Raw genomic sequence first — 26,603 nt, forward strand, 5'->3', positions numbered from 1 at the left:
ATTATCTGATTTTCAGAAATAAAACTTTAATAAGTAAGAGTTAGTCTCAAATAGTGGCTTACCATAAGTCAACAGTAGTAAGTGCCTAGTAGATAACTAGACAGGTTCAGATTTTCTTAAGCTGGAAGCTGGAAGACGAAAACTGGAAGCCTAGTTTGGTTAAAATCTAAAGAGTTGGAAGTCAAGTTATTCTGGAAATACTTAGTAGAATAGACAATATAGGCAGGCAGTCAAAATATCCTAATTCCTAAGTAGGTACCTACTAAGTAAGTACCTACCTACTGATTTAGTTTTTACGAGAACTTAGGTATAAGAAAGCTCACAAAAAGCACAAAGAGAGGCAGAGGAGGTTGCGGTAGCCGGTCTCGGTGTTAAAGTTTACGACAGGGATTCGAGACACAATAAAAGTTGAAATAAATCCAACCGGGAATAGAAAAACAATCCAATTCGACCTGAAACTACTCAAATAGAGAATAAAGTCTGATTTAATAGAGTTTGGTTTTACATATAATAATAATAGGCAAATGAATGCAGTGAGGTAAAATATCTGTTGAAAGCTCATACCAAACAATGGAATTGAGAATTGTAAGAATTAAATATTCTAGCGAATGTGACACTTAAATTTTTTGTAGCATAAAGTTTAGATTTTCCACGATATTAAAAGTAGCCTATATTAGTCTCCGGAAAGCAAGCTATCTTTCTTTAAAATTGGTTGGTTTATCGAACGAGACGTGAAAAGCTAAAATGTAGACGTAGGTAAGTCTACACCTTTTCGCATTTATAATATTAGTATGGATTGTGTTAGTAGATATTTGTTAATAAGCACCTACTATACCTATATGTATAAGTACTTACCTACTTATTTATTAAAATTGGTACAAGTAGACCTTGAATGAATCAACCCGTAACTCATCCAAGGTGTAAGGCTAATAAGTACTTATTGCCGAAATGTCTAACCAATGCAAGCTCAGAGCCCCAAGGGCTAGGAGTCGCCGTACAGTAGGTACTCGTAGGTTAGGTACACCATTAAGAGAATCACAAGTAAGTAAATTACTTTTAAAACAAAAGGAAACAGTCAAGTCCATGATCTTTAGGAATGCTTTTAGCACTGTAGCCGACCGAACACCACAATCTTCCACTTGATAAGTAGAGGGTGCTAAAGTGAGGCAATCAACTCTTACTTTTAAAGTTTTAAAACTGAATGCAGCACGACAATAAAAAACTTTTATAATTTACTGTTTAATTTATGATGGTTAACCAATAAATATTGGTTATTCCTACTGACCAATAGGTTCGATAATAAATCGGTTTACGTGATTTATAAAGTGGCCTTAAATTAGCATGTTTTCATCAATCTTGATTAGCGATTTTTTATTGCAAATAACGGCACATACTTCGGTACCTACCTACGTAGTACCTACGTAACTTATTTTTAAAAGTTCCCATAATCCTAATTAATCTTCTACCTACTTACTTTTTTTTTTGATATCTTGATCTGTGTGTAAGTTAAATAGTAGGTATGTAGGTATCTGATATTAAATTAATTAAGGTACCTACCTACCTACCTAACACTTGCTTCAACGGTAAAGAATAGGTAATATCGCGAGGAAATCCGCATACCTAATGTCAAAATTCTTCATAATTATCTCAAAATTAAGTATGTGAAGTCTACCAATACGCACTAGGCCAGAATGGTAGACTATAGCCAAACCCCTCATTCTGAAGGTGATGATGATCAGGTAGATACCTATCTAACATAGACTTATAGGTAGGTATATAAGTAAAAATTGTCACTTGGCTAAATGACAATTAATCTTCTTAGGCTTTGAGGTGGACAGTAGTGGACAGTAATTATTCCAACTGCGCTCTTGTAACGATTCTATACTTAGACTGGTAATGCAAGGTTTATCTCTACGCTCATGATTTATGATTAATAATAATAATTATAAATCGTTGCAAATAATGATACTGGGATGTATAGGACTCGTGCCCCACATAGGTGCGTCACTGTGTTTGTATCCTTAATTAATGTTTTACTGCCACTTCAATGTGGGACGGTAATCCGTTGGTACAAATAATAAATTACAATAAATAATTGGTAACGAATGTACCGGTTTGTTAAAAAATATTACTCATTAGTGCTTTATGACTCTTACGAACATGCTTTTATTCGATGTCTCAAACTTTGTTCCCGGTTGAGTAAATTTATTAGTGTTCAACAATAAACGACGCTTTTAAGAACGAGTCAGTAGGTAGGTAGGTAGGTAGGTAAGCTTTACGTATGTAGGTATGTTTTCCATGCAAGAATGTTTTAATACCACCACAGCATAAATCTTATGATTAGGTGTACCTACCTAATGTTGGAAGCCCCAATAATACGAGATGCTGTTTCAATGATGATCCTATTCTATGGTGCGTTACAGTATTTACTTATAGGTACCTACTTAATATGTGCTTCAAGTACCGCTGGCCACACACTACATAAGTAGGTAGGTTGTAGGTCCTTACCTGCTTACCAACATTTTTGGTAGTGTTTCTATCTATAAACATTTCACCTTATTCGTTTACGATGATTCTCATATACTTACTTATAGGTACGTGTACCTACTTAGGTAATTGCTGTTCTTGAAGAGCAGTCTAATTCTTATGCATGGACTTCTTATGCTTTATATATATCCTATCAAAAAGATTTATTTATTTATTTATTTATTTATATCATTTTATGTTTCTTGCCTCAATTTTATCAAAAAATGATCCCTACATCTAACCATACCTATGCTTTTTTGTAAGCACACTGCCAACCACTCCAGTTCCCATTATCTTCTTATACTTTGGTCCATTGGGCATGAGCCGCTGGGAGTCATCTCACTGGTAAGAACTTAGCTTGAAACTATGAACACATACCTACCTAATACCTAATGCTATTTAGGAAATTACTTAACTAACTAGTCAGCTTTAGATGCCTATGGTCTTCCTCTCTTGTTTTATTCCAACTTACAATAGACTTATCCATACTTCCATATTCATACTAAGTATAATATTATAAATGCGAAAGTGTGTCTGTCTGTCTGCTAGCTTTTCACGGCCCAACAGTTCAACCGATTTTAATAAGTATAGAGATAGCTTACATTCCGAGGATGGACGTAAGCAACTTACTATCTCGGAAAATCAGAGAGTTCCCACGGGATTTTTCAAAACCCTAAATCCACGCGGATGAAGTCACGGGCATCATATAGTAGAAGTTAAGTAAAAGTATTTTAGGTTCCCTTCCATGAGGGAATTTCTAATTAAAGCCGTTAGAGTGTTAAGCAAACAGACGTTCTGCACATACACGCAAGGATTGCGGGCTCCTCGCGCCACATTCCTGAGTGTATTGACTTCAATTTTCCATGTGTCTATCTAACACAAAGCAACTTGCCTTCACTACGTAGGTACAGTTAGAAAATAAGAAACATGCGTGATGTACTTACCTAATCGTCATCGTACTAATTAAATTAAAAATTAGCCCTCTCATCTAGTGGTAAGTAATAATGCAGTCTAATATGGAAGCGGTCTAACTTGAAAGGGGTATGGTCAAGTTTTATTAAATCCATTCCTACACGGCATCATATCTTTTACTTGATGGCACAGCTTTGCCGGTGGGGTAGTAAAGACCACGGCTGCAACCTCCCACCAGACCAGAGACAATTTAGAAATTATAAACCAATAATTTCCCTGTCAGGAATTGAACTTGGGACCTCTCACTTATGAGACCACAGCATTCATCACTGTGCCATTGAGACTGTCGTGAGATAATCCTTGTCATAATGACGATAGAAGGGCAGATTTAAATCGCCTCAGGAGTCAGGACCATGCCACTCCTGCCAGTTCGAACTTCAACGTTCGAAGACAGTCCACACATGCAAGGCACGCTAAAGCTCATATAGATTTGATTTTTACTCTCCATCGTATTAGAGATCTTCCTTGCGCTAGGGTGGTCTTCCTTGCATTGAAATAGAAGGCGTTCAATTGAGTCTCTATATCTATACGATTTTACCTTGTAATTTTATTAAAAAGAGGTAGAAATAAAAAGAGTGTTAAATTATGAGTTTCTATTTAGGTATCTGCTAACGGTACTTAAAATAAAGCCTGCGCACTGGCATGAGTTGAAACACACTGATATTTGCAAATCCCGCTAATTGCCGCCAAGTCTTTCAGCTGATCTTACACCTCTCAGCGTGGCTTACCTACTACAAGACAAGTATCTAGGTACCTACCTCTACTATTGACATGGAACAATATTGATATCCTCCTAATGTGTGTTCCACCGGTGCCACTAGAATGGAGAAGTGAAGAGCGGTGCTTCTAAAGCTTTTATAGTAACCTACGTTGTTACTTGTTCCAAAAAGACTGTTTGTGCACTCATTCGTATTCGATTCGTATTCGTAAAAATACGATTCGAAGTGGCCGTCATACATAACGTACAATAAGCTTGTGCACTCATTTGATTCGTATTTTACGGATCCATAGGTATATTTAAATACGAACCAAATTAGTGCACTCAGCGTACGTACATTTGACGGCCACTACGAATTGTAGTTTTACGAAAACGAATACGAATGAGTGCACAAACACCCTTACACTTACATATGTGCATGATAAAAGTGATTCATAATGAAGTAGGTACTTACTTAAATAAGTTGTGTCTGTGGAAGAAGAGCGTCAAAATAGACTGACAAACATAAAGATATAAGTAAGTACTTACCTACTTACCTAACACTAAAGCACTTACCTAGATATAACTCCAAGTGGTTTTTATATTAGATACATTATGTAAATTGTATTCCATTCAAAAACCATAGATACCGAGCAATTAGGATAATTGGGTGAACCGTGTCTCATCCATAAAGCAATATAACAAAAACGAGCAATTAAAACCTTATAAACAACGCCTCGGAGCGTTCACAGGCGGCTTGATAACAGCTAACAATAGCTACCGTCAGTGATTCTCAAATCCTTTTTTTTTCCAAATAAAGCATTGGATTTATTTATTTTAAGAAGTCTTATTACTTACCGGAGGATTTAAATTTGGAGGCGTAATTAACTTAATTAAACATTCATTAATTTTTAGGCATCTACATTTTTAATTTTTACTCATTATATCATAAATGATATTTTATTATATTTTAGTTAAAATAACACATTTAATAATAACATATGCCAGCCTATCTATTATGAGGTCTATTTAATAGAGTCCGTATTATTTATCTAGATAAAAACTCCATTGCATAGTTTTTCATTCTCAAATACAATACAATATGATCTTATTAGGTCACCATCAAACCGCTACGCTATTACGTTAGGTATTAGGTAAGTATTGGAAAGAAAAATTTGCGCATATTAGCGCTAATCGATGATAAATAAATAATTTAAGTATACATAGACAAGTGACCTATGTGTTAATTTAAATAATATGGAAGAGGTCCATTAAAAGTAGGATCTACTTACATAGGTACGTTTTGGTATTCTTTTTACCTAGGTAGGTAGTAAGTACCTAAGATTACTTCCTTACCTACTTTGGAAAACACTGTGCGCTCAAATAGCACTTGTTCAATACCTATGTTTAGGTTACTTACTTTGTATATAATTCGCATTGCAATTTTTAAAACACAAATATTTAAGTAGGTATTATCTTTCTACTTATCAGTTTTAATGTCGTCTGATTGCATTTTTATCTTTATCTAAGTTTGATTGTTATAAGACCGCTACATAACCGTTCTTTAATATAGAGATTAATTCAATTTAAAATACGATAAAATTCTCATGTTGGTTAGCAAAAATGCTAGATAGAGAGGATATCTTCTAATGGTGCAGGGTTCTATTATGCAACCTCAGTAGGTAGGTAGGGGTTTCTCAAATAATACTTAATAACTTTTTTGTTCATATTATAAATCATAATATTATATTCATAATAAATTTTCATCCAACTGGCAGAAAAAAGAAAACTGACCAAGAGCGCGTCGTGTCGCCCAAGAGGGTTCGGTAACTATTATAAGTATATTTATAATACTACTAAATATTTATTCTAAAAGTTATTTGGTTAAGATAATCTACCTTCTCAAAAACAAATCCACTATAGTAAAAACTGTTATCGTTTTCGCAGGCTCACAACTTCTAGGTGCTGGGATACTTAGTCACGATTGCGTTGCACAATGTTGCTGTCGCTCGTTGTCTTTCCAAGCCTTTAGCGCTTAGGTACGTACGGGTAACGCATGGTTACCTGCGTACAAGGGACCCTCATACTACTAATTAAGTAAGTACTAGGTACTATCTATGATTATAAAACGCGATTTATTTGCTGATAATGTGTACGGCGAAATTAACTCTGCTTTTGTATGTTTACTTATGGGTGGTCTTAATTTGTATAAACGGCTGAATTCGTATGACAAGGTGAGAAAAATAATTTCGAAATTTCCATACCCAAGAAGAGGTCGAGAATTGCCTAGGTTTTACGTCGTTTAAGTAAAATTTAAACCCATTAGATTTATGGCCTAAGACTAGTAGTCTTACACCAGAACAGGGATACTTCTCTTGAGTGACCCAGCGTAGACAAAGTTGGAAAATACAATAGGCGAAATACCTATTTAGCTAGAGACAACAAATTGCTTTCAAGAAAAGTAAGACAGCGCGGATTTTCCTACTTAATTATTTAGCTACTTGGTAGGAACATACCTAGGTACCTACTAAGTTGTTATGACGCACTTAGTGTTTATCAAGCTTCCATTCACAATAATATGTACTTAGGTATAAAGGTGTGCCAAAGATTAATAAATTAATTAATGTTACTAATAATAATTTATTGAATTACCTATCTACATATTATATCGCACACTCGTAAAAAGACGTAAAAAAGCTCGCAACGGCACATATTATTTACTCAGCACACAAACACGTGTCAGGACTCCCTGTGTAGGTACCTACTTGAAAAATCAAAAATCTCACAGTGAGGCAAATTGAAGAAATGAGATACGAGGGATGGTGCCAGCGGCGCGCGCTTCGAGTGTGCTTGGAGCTTGGAGCGAATCTACGACGCCCCGCCCGCCCAGTGGACGCTCAACGCATATCGTCGAACGCCGCCGCTGCGACCGGCCGCGCACCGCGCACCGCGTTACAGTGAACCATAATTAATTTACAGCATACTAAAAGTGATGATACTAGTTTATCGACTATAAATCTGGTCAGTGTTGTGTTCGAGTCGCAGGTAAGTGATAATTGCTTAGTCGCATGCCGCGCTGTTTGGGATGCAAACACGCGTGAAGCGCTACGAAACAATGCGTCGGGAACCTTTGGGTGTCACGTTCGTATTGGTCTGTGACAATTCGACACTTTTCGTTGAATTTTAGTCAAGACCGTTACAGATTTGTTGTTTTTGACTTCTTATTTAAATAGAGTCATCTCATTGATTGAATTCAACTTCACTAATTGGATAACCACCTATGTATTTACCTTATTTGATTTCATTGCAATAGTGACCATTGCCTTTGCTGTACAAATTTTACAGGTACAAATTTTATAAATATTCTTTATATAAAAATATAATTATTTATGTACATGCAAATTAAGGGGAGTTAATTAGAGTGCTCTTAAAGAGTTTGAATAGTTGTCTATCTGTTTTATTATCTAAGTATTTGTATGTATTCAATAATATTATTATATTTAATTACTTAATTACTATTTTATATCAAAATCTTAATGTACCTAATTCTAATAAGATATTTATTTAATACTGTTAGGTTAGGGAGGAGCGATACTTACATGTAGATAGGTATGCCTAGGAGTCTTCATTTCTAAACTTAGGTAGGTATATCTAACAGACAACAGTCACTAAGCACAGGCACCTACCCCTTACTTAACACAATCTTACCAAAAAGCAAGATCTATATTATTTATTACCTATCTATAAGTAGGTAAGTATAGGTAATTAAGTATACTATATTTGTGGATAAAACATATTTTAGCAGATTTATAGGTAAAATAACTAATAATACCTGCCTATAATAATAACATTCACAGATTTACCTAATATCTAATACCTACTGCGTCTACTTACTTAGGTAAGTATCTACTTATAGAAATTACCTACCTACTCATTGGTTTTTTATTCTTTTATAAAAATATTGTATTGTACCTACTGTCTGCCTATTTGCCGGCTACCTAATAGGAAATCAATGCAACTTCGATAGCAATTATTATCATCAATTTAACTTCCCTTAATCATTTACCTACTCATTTCCATTAATTTTCTTTAAACGATGACTCTCCTTTTTGTAGAGCTTAAGTGAACTTTAAAAAACCCAGATAAAATCCAACGTAACAAAGGAAGGGAAGTTGGCAGGCGACGTTTATTCTCTACAATATGTTCTCTAGTCTCTACCATTTACCTTTGTCTATTTACTAAGTAATATAAATCAACATAAACTCTATGTAAATCATTTGAATCCATCACAGTTCGCTAAATGAATGACATGAACCGTAAACTTATAATGGCCTACGATTCACCCACGTGCACGAGCCTATTTCATCAGCCTATAACATCGTTATTACGAGCCCCATAAGGTTCAAACTCGAAGCAGTTTGCCGAGAAGGCTGTATGGGACACGTTATTACGCTTTATGTAGTTCGACATAAAACCTGACAGACACCCAAGTAGTGGATTAGAAGCAATCTGGCTCTTGCGCAACTATGAAGCAGTAAAGCAATTTCAAACGGGTAGAGGTCAAGTTTTGAGCTTCCTCTCCATTTACGATTTGTTGTTATTATCTAACAGTCCTATATTATATTTGAACGCCACACTACGGCTGTAAACGATTTGATTGCACCCATTAATTTAGCGTAAGACTTTTTGTGTTTGTATACGCTTTTAAATTGATGGTCGTGAATGTTTATTATGTTGTTCACGCTTATTTTTTATACGGGAGGCTATATTATTAGGCACTGAGGAAAAACATAGTTATCTATTGATTTATTGTATCCTAGGTCGGGCGTGGGCTGTAGGTACATAGGTAGGTAGGTAGGTAGGTAGGTATAATTATATTTTATAGGCATAGTGAAGTGGAGTGCTACTTACCAAGTAATCAAAAGTAATTGCAACTAACCTAAGAAACTGTAGATGTTTGACCTCCTACCACATGTCTACCTATCGGTAAGTAAGTACTTAGGTACTTATAAATGCAAGAACATGAATTGAAAAAGTAATTGCGCAGCAGCATTTTATTTTATGGGTCCATTGAACATCACCTACGATCAAGTTTTAAAAATTTATTAGATAAATACCTTCCTACCTCATAACTCAAAGTAAAAATAAATAAATAAAATAAAATAACACTATTAGGTATGAAGATACCTATCGAACATCAACCTATCTAAATTTTTAAACATATGCAAATCGAAAACTTGATCGTGGACAGGCTTGAGCTTGATGGTAATCAAGAATCAAGCTTTATAAATCAACCAAGTGCGAGCCAGACTCGCACATGAATGGTTCCGTACCATCGTACAAGGAAATAAATTAACACTTTAGGTTTTTTTTATTTTTTATGGCGGACATTTGAATTATTTTTATTTGTTGGTAAAGCGGCAATAGAAATACACATTAAAAATATTCCAACTCTCGACCTTGGCTCTCGACCTTTTACGTTTCACGAGATACTTACAGCCCGCTGACAGGCGGGTGGACGGATAGACAGAAGGTCAGTGGAGGCTCAATAGGTACCTAATAGGGTCTCGTTGGCACCCTTAGGTACGGAACCCTAAATACTGTCTTGGGTCAACGTTGCATGGGAAAGGGGAATGGGGATTAGGTGCCAACTTAGCGCGATTGACTGACACAATATTAAGTAAGTACCTATGCTCCATTATGACAACTAGGCCAGACATTCCTCTTCTAAAAAGAGTACCTACCTATTAGTCTATTATAGCTGTGCAATACAGATTTTCATCTTAAAACCGATTTAACGCCATGTTTTATGTAATCAGGACGATCATAAACTGCACGTCGGTAATTACAATCGCGTAGTGAGTGTAAATTTGAGTTGGACGATGTTATTTCAGAAAAGAACCGCCATTTAAACTAGTGAAACGGTGAAATCTAATCAATATCCAATCAGCGGGCGGCAGTAAAGTTAACTAAGCGGGAAATTAACTGAGTCGGCGCTGTCTACCGTACAAGAGTAGGGAGGAATTAATTCTTCGAGCTTTTACTTACCTACCTATTCTTTCGTAGTAGTTCAACTTCAAACTCAAGTTTTCTTCTACAAATATCATTCACAAAGCCCAGCCAATATTGGCCAGCACGTGATTTTAAAAAGGCACTTACCTAAGTGCCTTTTTACAATCACGTGACACAGACACAGATATTAGTTTCTAGAATATGTCTGCAAAATTTCATGGACTTTGATTGCTTAATATTCAAATGAAATTGGAACTACGATTGTATGAAACGAGTGGAAACGAGTGACGGAGAGAGCCCTGTTAAGACGTCGCACGTCGGCCTATAGCCAGGTCAGACTATGTCCTAAAGGCCTTAAGAGGGCTCTCTCCGTCACTCGTTTCCACTCGTTTCATACAATCGTAGTTCCAATTTCATTTGAATATTAAGCAACCTAAGTCCATGAAATTTTGCAGACATATTCTAGAAACTAATATCTATGTCTGTGGTTTTCCAGATTTCTGTTAAAATATTCGGTTTCAAAGTTACGCGGTCTTAAAATTTTCATACAAATCTTGGAGCCCCTGTAATTTTAAAACTACATATTTTTAGAAAAATCTAAAACACCACAGATACAGATATTAGTTTCTAGAATATGTCTGCAAAATTTCATGGACTTTGGTTGCTTAATATTCAAATGAAATTGGAACTACGATTGTATGGAGTAAGTGATGGAGAGAGCCCTGTTTAAAACCCTTCTCATTCCGAAAAGAGGGCTGTGCTCAGGTGAAATCGCGATGGATTGAGAATAGAGATGAAGGTGAATGGTGATAGGCATATTGAATCTAAAGTAACCGAAGCCAAAAAAAAACGAGATTTCATAAAGCGCCCTGACTAAAAGAGTTGAGTAGGTTAGGTAGAGTAGATAAAGCTTTTAATTTTTTAATTTTTAGAGACAAATAAACAGACTTGAAGTACCTACTTACTTAGATCGCGCATCGTTAATTAGTGTCGTGTCTTTGTGGCTAGCCCTATTCGGTGAATTAGGGTCAGGACATAATATGACCACGGCGTTATGGTGTTGTTCTAAGGCGTGACGCAATCTACTTACTTCATGAACCATGCTAGGCGCCGAGCGCTTGAAATCGGTAGCAAAAATATCGCTACGGTGCCTACCGTAGCATGAACCGACAACACGCCGTAGCACGGCATGACGCCGCGCCGTAGCACAGCACGACATGACACTGCAGCAGTAGCCCGGCACGACACCGCGCCGTCATGTATTAGGTATCCTGGCCTCATATACCTACCTAATGTTGTTGACCCATGTTATTGCCAAGTAGGAGGCAAGTAAATGCGGAACCCAGAACTCAGAACCATAGAGCTTTGGTAGGGAATCGATGCCTAGGCAATAGACATAAACCGAATATTATACATTTACTATATTAATATTCCTTGAAAGCTAAATGTAGCGTTGTATCGTGTAAATTGTAAACAATAAAGCGCTATTCAACGCGTAACGGCCAATTCAGCGCTAATAATTTGAAATGTTATGAACTTTTGAGTCAATAAATCGAGCGAACGACTCTAAAGGTTGTTATTTGTCGTAAACGCTTACAAATGGACACTAAAATGGTAGGAGTTACGGTGACGTAGTAGTTATATACCCATCTACTTACTTAACACAAATATTACAGAGTTTAGTTTAGGTTGTAGGTGGGTAAGTTACGTCAGTTTACGTGCAATGAAAGACTGGATTTTTATACTTACCTACCTATTTATCTTCTGATTGTTTATGGTAATGGAATACATACCTACCTAACTAGGTACCTAATAGGTAGTTTAAGAGAAATTATTCCTGTTCTTACTCCATGCCAGTTCAGTTCAGTAAGGCACCTACGACCGCGTTGAGTTTATAAACTTTAGTTTTAAAAGAGGTGCTCACTTTAGGCTGGTGCTCGTTTTAGTCCCCTTCACTTAAGTATACTTACCTATAAGTACTGGTTCTTATTTTATACCTAGGTCTAGATAACTTCGTTATTATTACCTATACCTATTAGTAAGTAGAGCTGTATGTTTATTATACCTATAATATATTATTGTACATCTATCAATTAAACTACCATTCTGTGGTTAATGGTCATGGTCACGACTCCCAGCAATGACTAACACGACGCACAGAGAGATACCTACTTATAAGTACCTAGGTAGGTTCCTAAGAATGCTTATCTAATGTTTGAATTCGTCGTAGCGAAAAATCGTAGGTCTATGGGTATACCTATCTAGTATCTACCTACCTAGTTTCCCCATATTTGCATTCCTAAATCCGCCCGGCCATATTTAAAAGCTCCCTGAGCTTTTACTCTCAAACTTGGTCGCATTAATCAAACCCATGCCGATATTATGGTGAGCATTATTTAAAGATGGCAGAGTACGAAGGCGGTCTTGATTGTTGGTTTCGTTTCAGTGATACGTAGGCGTGGCGCCATTCAGTCCGGCCCTTTGCAAATGGCGCCGAAATCAACCAATACCGACTTCGACAGTCGACACAGACAAAGCTTTCATTTTTGAATGAATGAATGTCAAACAGGGCACTGGGACCGGTATGGCCTATTGAGGATAGCGAATAACAATCGATTGCACCGGTTAAGCTACGTCAAATCAAGACGATAACTGGATGGATTTTAACTTTAGTTTTCCTATTATGGGCTTTTACCTTCCCTCCGTGCCTAGGAAAGCTTTTCATGCCATAGGTAGGTCTCGGTTAATGATACTATTATGAAAGCTCCTACCTTAAGATATTTATTATTTAAGGCTGCAATTAATGCCATACCTTAGTAGACTATTCTTAACTGGTATTTAAAATTTATTTTTAAATAGGTAAGTACATATCTACGATTGTACCTAGGTATGTCTATTTTAAGGTTTTACAGTTTAGGGTAAGGTTTAGGGTTTAAATCATATTCATTCACGTCGTAGATATATCTACTATGTATATCTACCTAAATAGTAGGCAATTTATTTTGTACTATTTTTCTTCTTTAAAAATTAAACAATTAAAACTTCTATTTCTACATAAATTGACATCTACCCTTTATAAGCTGAATTAAAATGAAATGATATTTGAACCATCAACACAGGTGGTAGTCAGCCGAATACGTTAGAGCAGTTGGAAGCTTTTTTGAAAGATGTCGCTTTCCCTAAGCGAAAGCTCTTGCTTACTGGTTCGAAAGCTCTTCAAGAGATGGCGCTGTTAAGTAGAGTTAGATGTACTTCATGTACTGCATAGATGGCAGTTTGTAGTGCAATTGCAAAGCTTATTCGATTCTATTTTATTAACCCCCGACCCAAAAAGAGGGGTGTTATAAGTTTGACGTGTGTATCTGTGTATCTGTGTATCTGTGTATCTGTCTGTGGCATCGTAGCTCCTAAACTAATGAACCGATTTTAATTTAGTTTTTTTTATTTGAAAGGTGGCTTGATCGAGAGTGTTCTTAGCTATAATCCAAGAAAATCGGTTCAGCCGTTTGAAAGTTATCAGCTCTTTTCTAGTTACTGTAACCTTCACATGTCGGGGGTGTTATAAATTTTTAATTTAGACTTGTTAAATAGTAGGTATATATAATACAGGAGAAATAAAACTAACGCTCTAACTAGCATAGTTTTTTTGACAATAACAAAACTAAGTTAGTTTTGCAGACCGTCAACAAAAGTGATCCTTACTGTTTTTTATTTTAATTTTAATTTTATTTATTTACACCAACAACTTCCATACAATTATGAATACTTAAGTATAAAATATACAAATTCATTGCAGTATGGTTTCCATTACCTAATACTTACAATTTTTAAATATTTTTTTGAAACAATTGTAAGTAGGTGCAACATTTACCTATAGGTGCCTATCTACTATTAAACTAAAATTACACCATTTAACTAAAACCAAGTAAGTACCTACCTACTTTATACAGAAAAACTTTTTTACTTCTTCTGTAGTTCTACGGAACCCTCAGTGCGCGAGTGTCAGTCGCACTTGGTCGGTTTTTTTATTACTTAGGATTACCTATTTGATGCACCCCAGCTCCATACGGAAAATTTGGTAGATATAGATAGGTATACCTACCTACCTAAGTAATACTTTTTTTTTTCTCTCTCTCTCGTCTGGCTTTTACAATGATTAGCCAATGTCAAGTTTGTAGTTATTTGTAACAAGTTAGCTAAACTATACAAGTATGGACCCCGTCTGTACCGGCGCTCGCCGACATACGCACGGCACCCCCTTAGAGCGCTTTCCAGTCAGTTTTAACAAAAAAAACACTCCAAAAAGTCACAATACGCGCGCCAGCAAATGCCACCACAGACGAAGTACAAGTAATACTTAGATAATGGCCTTAGGTATATTTTTGGACATTTCTATTTCGTCAAGCATGTCAAATTTAAAAATCAAAAATAAACGGCAACTTTCAAATCAAACAAATCGGCAAATCAACGATAAATCATCGACAAATTCATTAATATACCTACATAAAAATCTATTTTAGAATGTACAGGTAAAGACCTTCCATAATATGATACCCTACTTGGCCCAATTGGTAACTACCTACTTATAGTTAAGTATTTTACTTTGAAAATTGAAACACATATTTTTTTTCGTGATGCAACCACAAATTCACAGGTTCTGGATTCTTTCCTTTACTTGTGCTATAAGACAATTTCATGATTCTAGGTCAACGGGGTGTACTTACCCTAAGTAAGTATAGGCACCTAGCTAGGTTTTCTTGACTGACATGATAGATGGACAGACAGAAAGACAGACAGACAAACAACGAAGTGATCCTATAAGGGTTCCGTTTTTCCTTTTGAGGTACGGAACCCTAAAAATGCGCAAAATAGCAAAATGAAAAGATTTTCATTTTGCTTTAAAAATGTTCCTCCTGATGTAAAAAGACTCCTCGACAAACCAGATGGTTTGTCGAGGAGTCTTTCTATACCTAAGTAGTTACAAAGAATTTCTTTTCGGTAAGTATAAGTAGGTATCTATGCTAATAAATAAAATTGGAGTGTTTCTCTGTAATTTCGAAATAACTACCACATATTAAGGTCATATGGTTATTTGAACGATACCATAACTGAATCACACGTTTTTAAAATTTTTGTCTGTCTGTCTGTCTGTCTGTCTGTCTGTCTGTCTGTCTGTCTGTTTGAAAAGGCTAATCTTCGGAACGGCTGAACCGATTTTAACGGGATTGTCACATACAAGTAGAGGATTGACCAGGGTGTAACATAGGCTACTTTTTTAACCGACTTTCAAGAAGGGAGTTGTGTTTTTCTACCTATGTACACCGAAATCTCCGAGATTTCTGAACCGATTTGCATCATTTCTTTTTTAATCGATAGAGGAACTTTGCGACATTGTTTCATAAAAAAATTGGATTCCAACTCCTCAATCCTGATGCTGCAGGGGATCTGACCAATCCACGCGGGCGAAGCTGCGGGCGTCAGCTAGTTATAAATATTAAATGACTATGTCTATGCCTAGCTTACATTACTCTGGCTAAAAAAGGATTTTCGAAAATTCATCCTTTAAAGAGGTAAAACAGGGGTTTGGAATTTGTGTAGTAATTATATAGGGCAAAGGCGGGATAGATGCCCCACTTTTTGAAAAAGTATTCTTATTTAAAAACTATTAATTTAATTAGAATAATTCCTGTTAGTATAGCTAGTTTAATCTTTCAGGTAACGTTACGACTAGTTTTTGTTGACCTAACAATTACCTACTGGTTTTGCATAAAGTGAGTTTTTGCAGACACATTTTTTTGGGGATAGATGCCTTTTGAAGGGGTAGACGCCCTGCCATGAAAATGCTAAGAGGGATAGATGCCCTATGGTATAAAATAAGTAAAATATATAATATTAAAATGTTTTCTTTATAATGTTTGGAATATAATTCCAAAATGAGTCACACACCCATAATAAAACTACAAAAAAACTTTTCCAACAAAAATAAAATTTCAACATTTAACTTTCAACGTTTCTCACGTTATTTTACTGATCCCCATGTTGTTTTGGTCCATTTTTATGAGAGCTGTATTATTTTCAAAATACAGAGTAGGTCTAGAAGAAAATAAAACATTTAAAATTCGCTGAATATGTAAAAGGGTATGGGGAATAGATGCCTCTAAGGCGTCCCTAAGGGCATCTATCCCGCTAAAAATCGAGGCATCTATCCTTTTTGATAGGGATAGATATCCTTTCATTTTTAATTAAATTAAATACAAAACCGAGATTAACACGTAGGTGTGTAAGTACTAGCGTATTGACATAAAAAAAACGGAACGGGATTTATTGGTACTTACAAAGTTATGCAACAATAAATACTTACGTTGGACACGTTACAAGCATTTTTGGAGTTCGAGGCGGAGATGATCACATGCACAAGCGAAACGCATCTGTTCTGCAAGATGACCTGCGGGGAATAAGGTGTGTGGTGCCTAAGCTATTTAATAAAACTATTGTAAGGTTATTTTTAAAAATTGATTTGAGTTGTCAAAAATAATATAAAATTATTAATTTACCTAATGCAGGTAGTTTGATAAAATCGATATTTGGCTCATTCGATGTCATACAATCTGTTGCTAGGAGGCCAACAAGATTGAACTTGTATAAATACGGGTGTTTCGAAGGTTTTAGTTTAGTCTCCTTCTGAGATTCGGAGCGATATCGCATATTTTCGGTATTTGGATTGTGAACTGGATAATTAGATGTTGTGATAGCAATCACGCTCTAATTAAATTATTTATTTTGGCATTAGTTTGTTTAGATTAAGACTCTCGGATAACCTTTACACATTGAACTTGTGTTTTTTGTGTTGGTTTTGAGAGGACATTCCAATAATCCGATAAAAATATTTAAATAATACCTGCTTTTCTGAGTGACGCCAATACTATTAATTCTTTGTAGCGATTTTGGGAAGTTAGGTTTTTGAAAATGAGGCAACTATCCCACTGGGGCATCTATCTCGCCTTTACCTTATTTTTATTATGAAGGTTTCTTCACATCTAAGTCATGGAATTCACATGGAACTCAATAGTTAGTATCTACCTAAGTACCTACCTACTTACCTACAATACGTATTTCCTTGTGGTGTATAGAAGAAGATTGATAGAGCGAAAGATTCCAAATAAGTATCTATGTTACCTAATCGAATACGTTAGGTAATCGTATTTAAATCTTAAACCAACAGCAGTAAATAATATTTTCCTCTGCATAGCTTCGAGCTTACTCAAGTTTCCACAAAAGGGGGGAAATGGGGTGGCATTAGGTTATTATTGATCGGCAGCCATTTTGGTGCGCGCATGCGTCCTTGAACATTGTTTTTCTTTTAACTCTCTAATCGCATAGATGGCGCTAGTAATTTTTTCAAATATAACTCATAAAGCTACTAGATAGTACTATACATCTAAAGCGGCAATAGTTCAGTGACTAAAACGTCAACCTTCTATTTAGGGGATCCGGGTTTCGATCACGGCACACACCACTATTTTTTTTAAAGCTTTATCACTTACTTTAACGGTGAAGTCAAACATAGCGAAGAAACCTGCATGCAGCATGAGAGTTCTCTATAATGTACTCAATGTGTAGTCTGCCAATCCGCAATTGGCCAGTGTGATGGACTATTTCCTTATCCTTTTCATTCTGAAAGAAAACCCGTGCTCAACACTTAGATAATAACTAGCACAGCAGGTGTAGATTACCTATATCTACATACCTACCTACCTAATCTAAATTATATCTAAGTACTTAGGTAATTTTTCTAGTGGTCTTATTAAAAAACTATACCTACTTAGGTGCGGTTTTAAACAGAGATTGAACCCGTTTGTTTCATACAATTTCAGTTTAAACCATGCCAAAATATTTGTGATTGTCAGTAAGTAAGTAGGTGTAGGTTCTACATTATTACCATCAACATTTTAAGAGGATCATTGTCAACGATCCCCCGTCGATTTCCTACGTATGATATTATTGTTCTCATCTCTATCTGCCCTGGTTCGTGTATTCTCGGTTCCTAGATCGGTGCATTTGTGATAACCAATTCTAATTGCTGTGATTGGCTGAATTTACCATGTTCTTGCTGCGACAGTGAGTTTGAGCCACTAGCGGAACAATGTTAGCCGGTCAGAAATGATTGCAATTAGTCAACCTGTATGACGTCCGTGTTCTGTTTTTGATTACAAAAAAGAAAAAATTGTTGTTGCAATCATCAATTTTAGCAAATAGTGAAAGACAGTCGACCAATCAGAGGTCACAACTACCGTCACACTTTCTGTGAAACTATGGCAGTAGGCTTACCGAGTAATGAAAACAATTTTTCATTCTGTAATGTCATGTGGCAAGTAGGGTTGCCACCTGCCTCTTTTTGATTTACAGGCTACCACCATCAAAAATACGGGGTTTAGATTTGAAGAAATTTAAAAATTTGAAGTATTTGAAGAAATAGGCGGTGGTTCTCTCTGAAATGCATGGAAAGCCTATTTAGATATTTCAGTTTATTTGTAAGTTTTGTATTTTTTCTCTGTATGTTGCCGTGTCTTGATTGGTGAACTGTGTTTGCAATGTGGTTTTAAATAAAAGATTTATTTATTTAAGTAGCTTTTAAAAACTCTAGTTTTGTAAAGCAAAATGTTATACATTTCATGCATACAATCTTTGCATTTTAACTTAAATTTACATTTAACTTGTAATTCCACCTTCACAGTATCAATACTATGGCCGTAGCCAGGAATCGATTTCGGGAGAGGTTTTATCAGGGCCGGAACTGAATCCTGTCATGAGGAAAATAACATTCGCTCAACTTTATGGGCTAATTACCTGGTTAGTGGAATTTCGCCTTTCAATTTGACAGTGAGATAAAATACAACAATAAAAAAGCGCGAGCGCAGTGAGCGTAAGTGTTTTTGGTTCAATTACAGAAAGAATTAAAGTGAAAGGGAAACGAGTTTAGCCATAGCAAGATTTTATTTTAAAGCTCCCTATCCATACTAATATTACAAATACGACAGTATATCTATTTGCCTATCTATTTGTTACCCTTTCACGGCCCATCTTCTTTACCAAAATTTTGGTACTTACTATTCAGAGGTAACTTGCATCCCAGACATAAACTTTTTAGCCCGGAAAATCCCCCACGGAATTTTTAAAACTCTAAATTCATGCAAACGAAATTGCGGGGCTTACACCCAAGTAATACAAATTCAAAGCGCGAGTGAAGTGAGCGCGAAATGTTTGATATATTTCCAAAAAAAAATTGGTAAGCAAATGCAAGAAATAGTGTAAGTATTATTTTAGGCTTAGGTTTTTGACGGCTTCCCAGGCGCAGTCGCCATTTCTAAATTTCTGGTCTGGTGGGAGGCTTCGGTCATGGCTAGTTATATGGTTAGTATGGCCCTAACGGCCAAGAAATTAGACTGCATCATCACTTACCACTAGAAAAGATTAAAGTCACGGGCTAACTTGTATAAAAAAAGGCTAACATCCTCAAACCAAGCCCCGCCGCCTTGGCTACGACCATGATCAATATCGAGTGGGTTTCGGCTACGCATTGCCGCAAAAGGAAAATATTCTTTCTACTGGACATAACGTCAGTGTTCGGTTTCGCCAGCCAAGTGCGAGTCAGACTCACGCACCGAGGGTTCCGATTCGGGTATTTTTTTCGACATTTTACACGAGAAATCAAAAACTGTTATGCATTAAAAAAAATATGCATAAAAATAAATAAAAATCTGTTTTAGAATGAACAGGTAAAGCCCTTTCATATGATAACCCACTTGATATATGTAGTTATCTTACTTTGAAAATTGAAAATACTAATATTTGTTCATGAACACATGACAGACGGATAGAAGGACAGATGGACAGACGGACAGACGGAAAGACAGACAGACTGATAGACAACGAAGTGATCCTATAAGAGTTCTTTTTGCTTTTGAGTTACGGAACCCTAAAAATATTTAGTTTTATTTGCCCCGTATTTTATGTTCATAATTACCGGTTTCTCTATCCTGACATACGGGGTAACCAGTAAAATACGGGGCCTCTGGCAACCCTATTCGGAAAACACTGTCACATTCAAGTTAATGTCAAATATTTTGTTTTCAATTACAGAAAGCTGCATCAATCATTATTACAATATTTTCTTTGTTGTGATTGGCTGAATTTTTGAGTTTCAGCCAATAAACAGACTGTTTGCCAATTAAACGTCATAACAATATAAATGCCAGAAAGTTTAACCAAATAAAACAAACTTAATGAGAACCTAGTGAGAATGCAAACGGCACACAATTTATAATACATATTATGTTAGTCGTATATAATAGATATTATAGTAGTCGTTCACTTTGGTAATAGTCAGATTGTCATCAGTAAAATTGATATTGGTCGATGTATCGTAAATTATTGTTTCGGTGACAAATATTTTTATTATCTATTTATCTTTGAACAGAATGGAATAGAATGAAATGGAATGGAATACAATGATAAATTTTTATTCCTGTAAACTTTTAGGTAAACTTCAAAGTGTTTTTGGATGGTCAGAAAAATTTACCACTGGTTCGGAATGCCGTTCCTACGTTTTCTAGGGTTTCGTACCTCAAAATGAAAAACGGAACTCTTATAGGATCACTTTGTTGTCTATCTCTCTGTCTGTCGTGTGTGTCAAGAAAACCTCTAGGGTACTTCCCGTTGACTCAAAACCATGAAATTTGGCAGGTAACCTAACTGCGTAATTTTGGGTAGTTTTTTTAATCGATAAAGAAAGTTTGCGACATTGTTCAATAAAAAATTTGGATTCCAACTCCTCAATCCTGATGTTGCAGGGGACCTGACTACTAAAGCTAATGGGATTTAAAAAGTGTCGATTATTAATTGATATTGAAGGTATCTATACCAAGTAAACACTTTGTCGTTGACCTCAACCCTGATGCTGTAAGAAATTGCATTCCTAAATCCTGGTGATCCCTCGGGATTTGAAAAGGATAATCCGTTTAAATATTCTTACGTGATACAGAAACAAGTTGCATCCCGGGGACGGGCTATTACGGAGAGGCAACTTTTGTTCTGGGAAATGAAAGGATCGGGATTTTTAAAAACCTAAATCCACGCGAGCGAAGCTGCGGGCATTAGCTAGTTGTAAATATATTTAGAAGCTACTATAAGATAATAGATAAGGTACTTATTTCCTTATATTTTTATTGTATGGCAGCGCGCGGTTTTAAATTATAAATTGCACGTCCTGTCCTTTTCTGTAATACATTTTTTTCTCAATATCTACCGCTTTATCTCATAGCAAGAGTCCGTAAGACATAATACAGTGAAAATAGGCAAAATATACAATTTTTGCAGTTTCCACGTCAGTACCTGTCGAATTTTTCTAACAGTGTAAGCAGCAGAGCTGAGTTTACCATCAAGTGTTGATATGTGGGTGTTCCATAGAAGCTTTGCATCTAACATTATACCGAGAAACACGGGGTTCTCCTTTATTTTCAACATATGATTATTTATCAATGAATTTATGTCATTTAAGGTCCTGGTATTGGGCAGTGTGAATTCAACACACTTAGATTTCTTTGCATTTGGAAGTAAATTGTTAGCAATAAATCAGAGAGTGACCTGTGATATGGCATTACATATAGTATACATTGTCAAAAATTATAATATTAAAGCTGTGCGTATTGCGTGAGGAATAGGTTGCAAGAGAGTTGCAACTTGCAGGGTTTGATGCATACGCTATTGCCAGCAAACATGAGACATATTTTTATCTACAGGCAACGTCTGAGTAGGTAACGCATACGTCTAACGCAAGTTGAAATGTATTTAGTTAGACCTATCGACAAGTTTGGAGTCGGGTGAAGTCTAAATGTGGCCCGTGTGTTTAGACTGTCCGTTTCTGTCAGTTTCACGTGTCGTCCCCCGCACTTCACCACCCCGCTTGCACAAATCGAGACAGCACGAAATTTTCAAGATTTCTGGGTGTAATTTCTGGTTTTCGTAGTTCCCACATAATTATAACAATATAAAATATATAACGATAATTTTTTTACTACATAATATTCATTAAATTTTCTAGGTCTGTGGTTTTTCCAAATTTCATTAAATTGCTTCGTTGTCTAGAAAAACGAGCACAAAGTTGGGCCTTTTTTTAAAGAAAAATACAAATCTTTGAGCCCCTGTAATTTTAAAACTACATATTTTTAGAAAAATCTAAAACACCACAGACACAGATATTAGTTTCTAGACTATGTCTGCAAAATTTCATGGACTTTGGTTGCTTAATATTCAAATGAAATGGGAACTACGATTGTATGGAGTAAGTGACGGAGAGAGCTCTGTTAAAAGCTGCCAGAAAAATGTTTACCGCCCGCCGCCGGTATATTACCGTCGGGCGGCGATCGGCAGTTTCTAAAATTTACCTAAGTAGGATGTCTGCACTTACCTACCTACTAAGTACCTACTACATAAAAGTTTTTAGATTTAATGGATGTGCCTAAATATTTAGTTAATAGATGATGCCCACAACTTCATCCGCGTGGATATATCTAGTAGGGAGGTTTCTTTAAAAATCCCGCGGAAACTCTTTTCCGGGATAAAAAGTTGTTTAGGAATTAGGATGTTAAATCGGGGTTTATTATTTCCATTTCAAATAATTTCAAACAAATCGTATGAAGTAGGTAGTCATTGTGGCGTGAGGGAGTAACAATCATTCAAACATTCACATTTGTAATATAAGTAATTAGTATGGATTAGGTAGATTAGGAATTAATTAGGTAACGGAGGAAAAGCTATCCTATACCTACCTACTTATCTTTTGTCTAGTATCATTTTAAGAACAAAACTGTTTAAAAATCTTAAATTTAGTGACTGGGCTACTGTTGGCATCTATAAAAGTAGAAATAAGTTGTTCGACTTGTATGCAGAAAAACAATATAACTACACTCCCACATTTGTTGAATATGTAAAAAATTATTCAAAATTATTCAAAAAGGTTTGCATACAAGCAAAGTCACTCTGCATAAAGCAAAAAATTATTAATTCTGATAATAAAATTAAAGCAGCTTGGGATATCATCACGGATGAAACTGGGAAACAAAAAGTGCATAACAATAAATTGGAGCTAAAAATTAATAACCGTATTATTGACTCCAATATTGAAATTGCAAATACATTTGAGAATTTTTTCCAGAACATTCCAGTCATCACTACTAGTTCCCTTAGCTCTTCACCAACAGAAGCCTATGATCTTCTCAGGGCCAATGTCACTGAATGCGGTGTGTTGTTTAGGTTTGAATACGTTACTCCATATGACATTGTTAAAGTTTTCAAATCTTTACAAAGCAAAAAAACCGGAGATCTGTGGGGAATATCAGTAAAAATAATTAACAATATTATTGATATTATTGCGCCATATCTAGCCTTAATTTTTAATGAGTCTGTGGATACAGGCGCTTTTCCAGATCTCATGAAATGTAGTAAATTGATACCTCTTTTTAAATCGGGTAGCAAAAGTGACCCAAACAATTACAGGCCAATTTCAATTTTGCCAACACTGAGCAAGATATTTGAGAAAATCATGCTCAACCAACTGCTTCAGCATTTCAATTTTAATAAGCTACTCCATTCTGAACAGTATGGCTTCACTAAAGGTCGATCAACAACCGACGCGGCCGCAATGCTGTTAAAGCATATATTCAATGCGTGGGAGGGGTCACAGAATGCCATTGGTATTTTCTGTGATTTATCCAAGGCATTTGATTGCGTTGAGCACGAGACTCTTTTAGTTAAATTGAGCCACTATGGAATCAAAGACACTGCGCTTGGTCTCATTGCGTCCTATCTTAGTGATCGTATTCAAACAGTATGTGTGAATGATGTGAAGTCATCCGGATCAGCCTCACTAATGGGTGTTCCTCAAGGCTCTATTCTAGGTCCTTTCATGTTCTTAGTATACATAAACGATTTACCATATGTAGTCCAAAATATTTGCGATATCGTACTATTTGCTGACGATACGTCTTTGATTTTTAAAGTCGATAGAAATAAGGACAATTTTGACGATATAAATGGTGCCATATCTCAGGTAACTCACTGGTTTACTGTAAATAATCTACTTTTAAATGCAAAAAAAACTAAGTGTATTGAATTCGCACTGCCCAATACCAAGAACACAAGTAACATTAATTTAATGATAAATAATGATATTTTGAAAATAGAAGAGACTACTACATTTTTGGGGATAACCTTAGATGCGAAGCTGCAATGGGGCACCCATATATCAACTCTTGCTGGCAAACTAAGCTCTGCTGCTTACGCGGTTAGAAAGATTCGACAATTAACTGACGTGGAGACCGCAAAGATAGTATATTTTGCTTATTTTCATAGTATTATGTCTTATGGAATCTTAATATGGGGTAGAGCGGCAGATATTGGGAGAATTTTTGTATTACAAAAAAGGGCAATACGCGCAATTTATAACTTAAAACCACGCGATTCACTTCGAGAAAAATTTAAGGAAATAGGTATCCTTACCGTAGCCTCTCAATATATTTACAACAACATAATTTTTGTAAGACAAAATATTCTTAGTTACAAGAGGGTTGGCGATCTACACAACAGGCTGACTAGACACCGTAACAGGCTGGCGATTCCTACGCTCCGTCTCAGGAAGGTCCAAAAGTCATTTGTGGGAATGGGTATAATCTTCTATAACAAAATTCCTCAGTCAATTTTGGACTTGCCTTTACACAGGTTCAAAAAATCTATTAAAAATATGCTCTTGAGAAAAGCATATTATACTATCGAAGATTATGTAAATGATAAAAAAGCGTGGATTTGAACTTCGATTCGCTCCAGCAATGCGCAGGACTTCAATTGCTTTTATACATGGCATAATATTGTATATCAAATCTTTGAAAAGAGCAACCGCCGAGTTTCTTGCTGGTTCTTCTCGGTAGGAAAGGCATTCCGAACCAGTGGTAGATGCTTTTGACGATTCGAAAGAACTTGTAAAAGTCTAATTGAATAAAAACATTTTGAATTTTGAATTTTGAAAGCAGCCAAACTCATACTTATCAGAACAAATCTTGTGATAAAATAACTTTGCTGTAAAAAATATTATCTACTTTCAGTCGCAAAGGTCCCCCTTTATGTGTTATGAATATTACGCGAGGGACGGAAACATTTTGCTTGAATAATATTACTATTTATTCTCAAGCCATTCTCAAGCTGAAATATCCGAGGTTCTAACCAGTGGTCTTCATGTACCTACCTACCTATGAGTCAAAGCTTTTCAGTTTATAGTGTTAACGTTTTGTGTCTACCTACTTTAAAGCGTGAAACAAATGCTTTAACATGACTTAGGGATAAAAGTACTACTATACCTACTCCATAAATTCGGTGTTGACTTAATTAAGGTTACCTAAAGATTTTCCCTAAGTGATTAAGTACCGCCGCCCATAAACATAATGTTATGTAGCACCACACCACAGGAGCCACTAATGCCTTGCTGGCTTTTGACGAATTTTTTGAAATCCCTTGAGTAGGTACCTACCTACCTAAGTCCCAACTCTGTGATAATCCCAAATAGATTTTTTGAAATCTATTGGGAGCACCGGAGAAGAGAGTTGGTTTCACCGTTTGCATGTGCGTGACTAAAAAGATCAAGCACGAGGCACGATGGACTGTCGAAGTGCACCAGCCACCTGCTAGTAAGTACATAAATCCACATGAAAACCTAGTTTAGGTATAGGTAGGTAGATATTGATACCTATGAGAATTGAGAGTTGCAAGCTAGTATCTCGGTTCGCGTCACGTGCCCGGCGTAATAAAAGCCAGCGGTGCCGGCTGAAACGCGCTGAGGGAAGTGACTTTCTTTTATACTTTTATACTTTCTTTTTGCTTTTATACACTTTTCTTTTTTACGTCCCCGCCGAGGCCCGAGACGTGACGCAGATATTTCTAAGAGAATTCGGGACATACTCTGGTGTATACCGCTATTAGAGGTATAGATACCTACCATAATATTTTCTTTTGATGCTTTGTTGCCTTAGGTATATAGATTTATAGCTGGCGTGAGCGGAAAGTTTATTATGTAGGATTTTTATTTTGTAAAGACATATAAGATAAGTGCTTCCCTGTCCACTTTTTCTTTATTTTTTGTTACAACTTTCTGGTAAAAATAAAAAAATAATATTTGTAAAGCTCCAGTTTACCGATTATTTTCAGTAGATATGAGTAAGCATATTATATTTTCTCTAGATACTAGAGTAGGTAAGCCTTGTTTCGGTAAAGTTCAAGAAAAGTTTCATATTTTCTTCGAAAAACAAATTCTAAATGCCAATAAAATCTGAACAATAGAAAATTTAACATT

At 35.9% G+C, this 26,603-nt stretch overlaps 1 protein-coding gene across 3 annotated transcripts in view; it reads right to left on the reverse strand.

The window, feature by feature from the left end:
• Nucleotides 1–22,967, reverse strand: part of LOC123868853 — a 26,537-nt gene extending 3,570 nt beyond the window's left edge. For 2 of the 3 annotated variants that reach the window (XM_045911496.1, XM_045911495.1), the window contains exons 1-2: nt 6,639–6,644; nt 2,431–2,440 (exon numbers count right to left, since the gene is read on the reverse strand). The gene's annotated coding sequence lies outside the window, so the exon portion shown is untranslated. Of the gene's footprint in view, nt 1–2,430; nt 2,441–6,638; nt 6,645–22,953 lie in introns of those variants that run through there. The other variant, XM_045911497.1, reaches the window with a different exon arrangement.
• Between the last annotated feature and the right edge of the window lie 3,636 nt (nt 22,968–26,603).

Source organism: Maniola jurtina, chromosome 10, assembly GCF_905333055.1.
Source record: "Maniola jurtina chromosome 10, ilManJurt1.1, whole genome shotgun sequence".
Lineage (NCBI taxonomy): Eukaryota > Metazoa > Arthropoda > Insecta > Lepidoptera > Nymphalidae > Maniola > Maniola jurtina.